This window comes from Acipenser ruthenus, unplaced genomic scaffold, assembly GCF_902713425.1.
Source record: "Acipenser ruthenus unplaced genomic scaffold, fAciRut3.2 maternal haplotype, whole genome shotgun sequence".
Classification (NCBI taxonomy): Eukaryota; Metazoa; Chordata; class Actinopteri; order Acipenseriformes; family Acipenseridae; genus Acipenser; species Acipenser ruthenus.
In genome coordinates, this window is record NW_026708422.1 from 47820 (window position 1) to 57359 (window position 9540).

Genomic DNA, 9540 nt, shown 5'->3' on the forward strand with positions numbered 1-9540 from the left:
ATCCTGTAGCTCTCTTCACTATAAAATCAGCTACAAACCTCCTTCAACCAAAGTCTATCTACAGGGCTGGGAATCAGACTCCCGCTGCACAGCAGTGTGATCCAGTCCTGGTTTCACTGGGAGTTTAATAATCAGACACACCTGAGCTTGTTAGCTAGACACACTGGGGGCTGATCAAGCTGGGAGCAGTAAAACCTGGACTGGATCACACTGCTGTGCGATAGGAGTCTGATTCCCCTCCCTGATCTCTCTGTCTAAATATCCCACAGTTCCCAGCAATATCCTGTAACTCTCTTCACTATAAAATCAGCTACAAAACTCCTTCAACCAAAGTCTATCTACAGGGCTGGGAATCAGACTCCCGCTGCACAGCAGTGTGATCCAGTCCTGGTTTCACTAGGAGTTTAATAATAAGACACACCTGAGCTTGTTAGCTAGACACACTGGGGGCTGATCAAGCTGGTAGCAGTAAAACCTGGACTGGATCACACTGCTGTGCGATAGGAGTCTGATTCCCCATCCCTGATCTCTCTGTCTAAATATCCCACAGTTCCCAGCAATATCCTGTAGCTCTCTTCACTATAAAATCAGCTACAAACCTCCTTCAACCAAAGTCTATCTACAGGGCTGGGAATCAGACTCCCGCTGCACAGCAGTGTGATCCAGTCCTGGTTTCACTAGGAGTTTAATAATCAGACACACCTGAGCTTGTTAGCTAGACACACTGGGGGCTGATCAAGCTGGTAGCAGTAAAACCTGGACTGGATCACACTGCTGTGCGATAGGAGTCCGATTCCCCTCCCTGATCTCTCTGTCTAAATATCTCACAGTTCCCAGCAATATCCTGTAGCTCTCTTCACTATAAAATCAGCTACAAACCTCCTTCAACCAAAGTCTATCTACAGGGCTGGGAATCAGACTCCCGCTGCACAGCAGTGTGATCCAGTCCTGGTTTCACTAGGAGTTTAATAATCAGATACACCTGAGCTTGTTAGCTAGACACACTGGGGGCTGATCAAGCTGGTAGCAGTAAAACCTGGACTGGATCACGCTGCTGTGCAATAGGAGTCTGATTCCCAGCCCTGATCTCTCTGTCTAAATATCCCACAGTTCCCAGCAATATCCTGTAGCTCTCTCCACTATAAAATCAGCTACAAACCTCCTTCAACCAAAGTCTATCTCCAGGGCTGGGAATCAGACTCCCGCTGCACAGCAGTGTGATCCAGTCCTGGTTTCACTAGGAGTTTAATAATCAGACACACCTGAGCTTGTTAGCTAGACACACTGGGGGCTGATCAAGCTGGTAGCAGTAAAACCTGGACTGGATCACACTGCTGTGCGATAGGAGTCTGATTCCCAGCCCTGATCTCTCTGTCTAAATATCCCACAGTTCCCAGCAATATCCTGTAGCTCTCTTCACTATAAAATCAGCTACAAACCTCCTTCAACCAAAGTCTATCTACAGGGCTGGGAATCAGACTCCCGCTGCACAGCAGTGTGATCCAGTCCTGGTTTCACTAGGAGTTTAATAATCAGACACACCTGAGCTTGTTAGCTAGACACACTGGGGGCTGATCAAGCTGGTAGCAGTAAAACCTGGACTGGATCACACTGCTGTGCGATAGGAGTCTGATTCCCCATCCCTGATCTCTCTGTCTAAATATCCCACAGTTCCCAGCAATATCCTGTAGCTCTCTTCACTATAAAATCAGCTACAAACCTCCTTCAACCAAAGTCTATCTCCAGGGCTGGGAATCAGACTCCCGCTGCACAGCAGTGTGATCCAGTCCTGAAAAAAATTTTCCCCCAAAATTTGATGCCTTTTAGGACCCGGGAGCGGATTTTTTGGTTCAAAAGAAACCGAAAGAGACTTTTTTTTTTTTTTTTTTTTTTTTGAACCTCATCATGGCTGTGTAACTAAACTATGAATCGAAATAAATAATAATGATAATATATTATAGATAGATAGATAGATAGATAGATAGATAGCTATCATAGATACATAGATATAGCCTGCTTTATAAATGACACATCTGCCGACGATTGGCTATCTAATAAAGACGGGTTTATTCGGGGTAAGTCCTGTAATGTTTATGGATGCAAAACAGGGACTCCCGCCTCGATTATTTAAATTAACATTTAAATTAAAAAAATAAGAAATTATCTTACTTTGAAACGTCGATTCGCTTTGAAATAACGCAACGACTGTACAGTGCTATAGACCGTATCGCAACTGAGACGTGCGCGATATTATTATTATTATTATTATTATTATTATTATTATTATTATTATTTATTATTATTATTATATTTGTAACTTTGTGTTTGTTTTCTAATACATTAGCTGGATATGTTTTCTTTCGTTAGTTTTGCAGTGATATAAACAAAGCGAAAGAAAAGATGTTTGTTATTAAATATTAAATATTCTGTCACAGTTTCTGTTCGGTTAATTTTGTGGACAGGACGTTGGCTTACTTTGAAAGCGTATTATTATTATTATTATTATTATTATTATTATTATTATTATTATTATTATTAGCTTAACTAACGTTTTATTAAAAGTACCCCGAGTTATGAATGTCGCTCGTATTTAATTGATGTGTTTTGTTTGTTCGTGTTTAATAGCCACACAGTTATAAACTAACATTATCATTATTTATTAATTTTTCATTACATTTTATGTAAACGGCGTTAGTTTTGAGAGGCTGTGAACGTGTGTTGAGGAAGAGTTGTAACCGCAGAGGGAGGCGCTCCAGCCGGGCTGCTTTCCCTACTCGAGCACGGGGATGAGAGTGAGGGCGCAGGCCGCGACGCGGAAATCGATATTTTTTTTTTTTTAAATAAATAAGAAATAAAAATCATTTTGAGTTCGAGATCTAAACTCTCGAGAAATTTTTAAGTCTAGCTGCTGCTGCCAGGTTCAAATGGGGACTTCTGATGATAATTATTATGTATTTACTTTACGTTTTTAGTGATTAAAATGGATCGGCGGAAACGCAGAGAGGAGATTCAGAAAGCGCTGCGATTCATTCAGTAAGGAACATTATTGATATCGGTCTCGTTTATTTATTTATTTATTTATTTATTTGGTTATTAATGTATTTATTAATTGGTTTATTTTACTTTTTTTTTCCTCCTCTCGCAGGTCTTCGTTGCCTTTTCCACAACCACAAGAATACGAGGTAAAATAATAGTTTACTACAATCTAACGTGTGTGGTCTCTCAATCTATCTGTGGTGTCTATCTATCTATCTATGCTATCTATTTGTCTCTATCAGTCTGTCTCTGTGTGTCTGTATATCTGTGTCTGTGTGTCTATCTCTGTCTGTCTCTGTGGTGTGTCTGTCTGTCTCTGTGTGTGTCTGTCTGTCTCTGTGTGTCTGTCTGTCTGTCTCTGTGTGTCTATCAGTCTGTCTCTGTGTGTCTGTATATCTGTGTCTGTGTGTCTATCTCTGTCTGTCTCTGTGTGTGTCGTCTGTCTCTGTGTGTGTCTGTCTGTCTCTGTGTGTGTGTGTGTGTCTGTCTGTCTCTGTGTGTGTGTGTGTCTGTCTGTCTCTGTGTGTGTGTGTGTCTGTCTGTCTGTGTGTGTGTGTGTCTGTCTGTCTCTGTGTGTGGTGTGTCTGTCCTGTCTCTGTGTGTCTGTGTGTCTGTCTGTCTCTGTGTGTGGTGTGTGTCTGTCTGTCTCTGTGTCCTGTCTGTCCTCTGTCTCTGTGTGTGTCTGTCTCTGTGTGTGTGTGTCTGTCTGTCTCTGTGTGTGTGTGTCTGTCTGTCCTCTGTGTCTGTCTGTCTGTCTCTGTGTGTGTGTGTCTGTCTGTCTCTGTGTCTGTCTGTCTCTGTCTCTGTGTGTGTCTGTCTCTGTGTGTGTGTGTCTGTCTGTCTCTGTGTGTGTGTCTGTCTGTCTCTGTGTCTGTCTGTCTGTCTCTGTGTGTGTCTGTCTCTGTGTGTGTGTGTCTGTCTGTCTCTGTGTGTGTGTGTCTGTCTGTCTCTGTGTCTGTCTGTCTCTGTCTCTGTGTGTGTCTGTCTCTGTGTGTGTGTCTGTCTGTCTCTGTGTGTGTGTGTCTGTCTGTCTCTGTGTCTGTCTGTCTGTCTCTGTGTGTGTCTGTCTCTGTGTGTGTGTGTCTGTGTGTGTCTGTGTGTGTCTGTCTGTCTCTGTGTGTGTGTCCTGTCTGTCTCTGTGTGTGTGTGTCTGTCTGTCTCTGTTGTGTGTGTGTCTGTCTGTCTCTGTGTGTGTGTGTGTGTGTCTGTCTGTCTCTGTGTCTGTGTCTGTCTGTCTCTGTGTGTGTGTGTGTGTCTGTCTGTCTCTGTGTGTGTGTCTGTCTGTCTCTGTGTGTGTGTGTCTGTCTGTCTCTGTGTGTGTGTGTCTGTCTGTCTCTGTGTGTGTGTGTCTGTCTGTCTCTGTGTGTCTGTCTGTCTGTCTGTGTGTGTGTGTGTCTGTCTGTCTCTGTGTGTGTGTCTGTCTGTCTGTCTGTCTGTGTGTGTGTGTCTGTCTGTCTCTGTGTGTGTGTCTGTCTGTCTCTGTGTGTGTGTCTGTCTGTAAAAAAAAATAAAAAAATAATAATAATGCAGTTTTCCTCTCTAATCTCTCCTCTCCTCCTCTCTCCTCTCCTCCTCTCTCTCCTCTCCTCTCCCTCTCAGGTGTTTCTCTCTCAGCTGTTTGTAATCTGTTGAAGAAGGCAACGCTCTCTACTCAGAATCCCAGTTCAAACTGGCGTCTCCCAGTACAGTGAGGCTGTGGGCGTGAACCAGTATGCCCAGTCCGAGGGCTCTGCCCCTCCCCCCAGAGATACTGGAGCACCTGTACGTGAACCGGGCCGCTGCCCACTTCAGAATGGTGAGGGAACTGGAACATTGGGAGAGAAACTGGGGGTGTAGGGGCTAACTGGGAGAACTGTGGGAGGCAAACTGGGAGGTGTGGGAGTTTGGAGAGAAAAAGCAAGCTGGTGTTAGCATGGTAAATCATTTTATATTGTCTCTCCTCTCCTCTTTCCCCTCTCCCTCTCCCCTCTAATCATTCCCCTCTCCTCTCTCTCCTCCCCTCTCCTCTCCTCTCTCCTCTCTCTTCTCCCCCTCTCCTCTCCTCTCTCCCTCTCCTCTCTCTCTCTTCCCCCCCTCTCTCTCCCCCCCCTCTCTCTTTCCCCCTCTCTTCCCTCTCCTCTTCCTCCCTCTCCTCTCCTCCCCTCCCCTCTCCTCTCCTCCCCCTCCCCTCCTCTCTCCCCCTCTCCTGTCTCCTCTCTCCTCTCCTCTCTCCTCTCTCTCTCTCTTCTCTCCTCCCCTCCTCTTCCTCTCTCTCCTCCCCCTCCCCTCTCCTCTCTCTCTCTCTCTCCTCCCCCTCTCTTCCCCCTCTCTCTCTTCCCCCTCTCCCTCTTCTCCCTCCCTCTTTCCCCTCTCTCTCCTCTCCTCTCCTCTCTCTCTCTCCTCTCCTCCCTCCTCTCTCCCCTCTCCTCCTCCCCTCCTCTCCCCGCCCTCTCCTCTCCTCCCCTCTCCTCTCTCCCTCCTCCTCTCCTCCTCTCCTCCCCTCTCCTCTCTCCCCTCTCCTCTCCTCTCCCTCTCCTCTCCCTCCTCCTCCTCCTCTCCCTCTCCTCCCTCCTCCTCTCCCCCTCCTCCCTCCCCTCCTCCCTCTCCTCTCCTCTCTCTACACGGTCTCTATGAAGTCCTCCTCTCCCCTCCTCCTCCCTCCTCCTCCTCTCCTCTCCTCTCTCTACAGGGTCTCTATGAGAAGGCTGTGCTGGACTGTGATCAGGCTCTGCAGTTGAACGAGGGGAGCGCTAGAGCCCTCTACCGAAAAACCAGAGCCCTGAGTGAGCTGGAGAGAGACAGAGAGGCGTACGAGTGCAGCACAACACTGCCTGCTGACCGCCCCGCATGTGAGAGAGGGGAGGGGAGGGGAGGGGAGAGACAGAGAGGCGTACGAGTGCAGCACACACTGCCTGCTGACCGCCCCGCATGTGAGAGAGGGGAGGGGAGGGGAGGAGAGAGACAGAGAGGCGTACGAGTGCAGCACACACTGCCTGCTGACCGCCCCGCATGTGAGAGAGGGGAGGGGAGGGGAGGGGAGGGGGAGGGGAGAGACAGAGAGGCGTACGAGTGCAGCACACACTGCCTGCTGACCGCCCCGCATGTGAGAGAGGAGAGGGGAGGGGAGGGGAGAGACAGAGAGGCGTACGAGTGCAGCACACACTGCCTGCTGACCGCCCCGCATGTGAGAGAGGGGAGGGGAGGGGAGGGGAGGGGAGGGACAGAGAGGCGTACGAGTGCAGCACACACTGCCTGCTGACCGCCCCGCATGTGAGAGAGGGGAGGGGAGGGGAGGGACAGAGAGGCGTACGAGTGCAGCACACACTGCCTGCTGACCGCCCCGCATGTGAGAGAGGAGAGGGGAGGGGAGGGGAGAGACAGAGAGGCGTACGAGTGCAGCACACACTGCCTGCTGACCGCCCCCGCATGTGAGAGAGGAGAGGGGAGGGGAGGGGAGAGACAGAGAGGCGTACGAGTGCAGCACACACTGCCTGCTGACCGCCCCCGCATGTGAGAGAGGGGAGGGGGAGGGGAGGGGAGGGACAGAGAGGCGTACGAGTGCAGCACCACAACTGCCTGCTGACCGCCCCGCATGTGAGAGAGGGGAGGGGAGGGGAGGGGAGAGACAGAGAGGCGTACGAGTGCAGCACCCACTGCCTGCTGACCGCTCCCGCATGTGAGAGAGGGGAGGGGAGGGGAGGGGAGAGGAGAGACAGAGAGGCGTACGAGTGCAGCACACACTGCCTGCTGACCGCCACCCGCATGTGAGAGAGGGGAGGGGAGGGGAGGGGAGAGACAGAGAGGCGTACGAGTGCAGCACACACTGCCTGCTGACCGCCCCGCATGTGAGAGAGGAGAGGGGAGGGGAGGGGAGGAGAGAGACAGAGAGGCGTACGAGTGCAGCACACACTGCCTGCTGACCGCGCACCCGCATGTGAGAGAGGAGAGGGGAGGGGAGGGGAGGAGAGAGACAGAGAGGCGTACGAGTGCAGCACACACTGCCTGCTGACCGCGCCCGCATGTGAGAGAGGGAGGGGAGGGGAGGGGAGGGACAGAGAGGCGTACGAGTGCAAGCACACACTGCCTGCTGACCGCCCCGCATGTGAGAGGAGAGGGGAGGGGAGGGGAGGGGAGGGACAGAGAGGCGTACGAGTGCAGCACACACTGCCTGCTGACCGCCCCGCATGTGAGAGAGGGGAGGGGAGGGAGGGGAGGGGAGGGACAGAGAGGCGTACGAGTGCAGCACACACTGCCTGCTGACCGCCCCGCATGTGAGAGAGGGGAGGGGAGGGGAGGGGAGGAGAGAGACAGAGAGGCGTACGAGTGCAGCACACACTGCCTGCTGACCGCCCCGCATGTGAGAGAGGAGGAGGGGAGGGACAGAGAGGCGTACGAGTGCAGCACACACTGCCTGCTGACCGCGCCCGCATGTGAGAGAGGGGAGGGGAGGGACAGAGAGGCGTACGAGTGCAGCACACACTGCCTGCTGACCGCCCCGCATGTGAGAGAGGGGAGGGGAGGGGAGGGGAGAGGAGAGACAGAGAGGCGTACGAGTGCAGCACACACTGCCTGCTGACCGCCCCGCATGTGAGAGAGGAGAGGGGAGGGGACGGGGAGGGGAGAGACAGAGAGGCGTACGAGTGCAGCACACACTGCCTGCTGACCGCCCCGCATGTGAGAGAGGAGAGGGGAGGGGAGGGGAGGGAGAGACAGAGAGGCGTACGAGTGCAGCACACACTGCCTGCTGACCGCCCCGCATGTGAGAGAGGGGGAGGGGAGGGGAGGGGAGAGGAGAGACAGAGAGGCGTACGAGTGCAGCACACACTGCCTGCTGACCGCCCCGCATGTGAGAGAGGGGAGGGGAGGGGAGGGAGGGGAGAGACAGAGAGGCGTACGAGTGCAGCACACACTGCCTGCTGACCGCCCCCGCATGTGAGAGAGGGGAGGGGAGGGAGGGGAGAGACAGAGAGGCGTACGAGTGCAGCACACACTGCCTGCTGACCCGCACCCGCATGTGAGAGAGGGGAGGGGAGGGACAGAGAGGCGTACGAGTGCAGCACACACTGCCTGCTGACCGCCCCGCATGTGAGAGAGGGGAGGGGAGGGGAGAGAGAGAGAGAGAGAGAGAGAGAGAGAGAGAGGAGAGAGAAGAGAGAGAGAGAGAGAGAGAGAGAGAGGAGAGAGACAGACAGACAGACAGACAGACAGACAGACAGACAGAGAGGAAAGGAGACAGAGGGGAGACATGGGGAAGGAGGGAGGGGCGGAGGGAAGGTGTGTGTGTCTCTGTGTGTGTGTGTGTGTGTCAATCAGTATATTTCCCTTACAAACCATGTCCCTGTTTTTCTCTCTCTCCCTCTCTCCTCCCTCTCTCTCCCTCTCTCCTCCTCTCTCCTCCCCTCCTGTCTCTCTCCTCCTCTCCTCTCTCCTCTCTCTCCCCTCTCTCCCTCCCTCTCTCTCCTCCCCTCCTGTCTCTCTCCTCCTCTCTCTCTCTCCTCCCTCTATCTTCCTCTCCTCTCCTCCCCCTCTCTCCTCCTCCCTCTCTCTCCCTCTCCTCTTCAGAATGACCAGGTGATCGCTCTTGCCCAGAATTTGGCTCAGAAAACTGGGGCTGAAAGTCCGCAGAGCGTACACACGCACGCCGCAGGTAAGAGATCGATCACGAGCCAATCAATTCGATTGATCGACTCCAGCTGCAGCTCCAATTAACGTACGTGGCAATCAATTCGATTGATTTCAACCCCAGGTTTTTTTTTTTTTCATAAAAATGAGTTATTTTGTAACTTCTGAATTAATTTACTGGATTTATTTATATATTTTTTGCTCGCAGAGCGATTTTGAGGCTGCTGCCACCAACGGTGAAACAGTGACCCCTGCTGGCGAGGTAAATATGACACCATGTGGCAATATATTGTTTTATTAATACGAGCGAGTCCTTCAGCGGTGCAGAGGCATGCTGGGAGTTGTAGTCGTAGTTCATTCTATATAGAGGGGGTGGAATTCAATATGTTAACAAGGGAACATTATTCAGCAGCTTTCATTGGACTCTATGAAGCTGAGGGAGTTCATTCTATATAGAGGGGGTGGAATTCAATATGTTAACAAGGGAACATTATTCAGCAGCTTTCATTGGACTCTATGAAGCTGAGGGAGTTCATTCTATATAGAGGGGTGGAATTCAATATGTTAACAAGGGAACATTATTCAGCAGCTTTCATTGGACTCTATGAAGCTGAGGGAGTTCATTCTATATAGAGGGGGTGGAATTCAATATGTTAACAAGGGAACATTATTCAGCAGCTTTCATTGGACCTCTATGAAGCTGAATCAGTTCATTCTATATAGAGGGTGTGGAATTCAATATGTTAACAAGGGAACATTATTCAGCAGCTTTCATTGGACTCTATGAAGCTGAGGGAGTTCATTCTATATAGAGGGGGTGGAATTCAATATGTTAACAAGGGAACATTATTCAGCAGCTTTCATTGGACTCTATGAAGCTGGGTGAGTTCATTCTATATAGAG

General features: G+C 51.1%; 1 long non-coding RNA gene across 1 annotated transcript; it reads left to right on the forward strand.

Annotated features, from left to right (window-relative positions):
- The first annotated feature begins 4658 nt into the window (after positions 1-4658).
- On the forward strand, positions 4659-8967 carry LOC131732837 (uncharacterized). Its single transcript, XR_009325840.1, has 4 exons — positions 4659-4831; positions 5705-5864; positions 8578-8662; positions 8846-8967. It is a non-coding gene; the product is annotated as an uncharacterized LOC131732837 (long non-coding RNA).
- Positions 8968-9540: the final 573 nt, after the last annotated feature.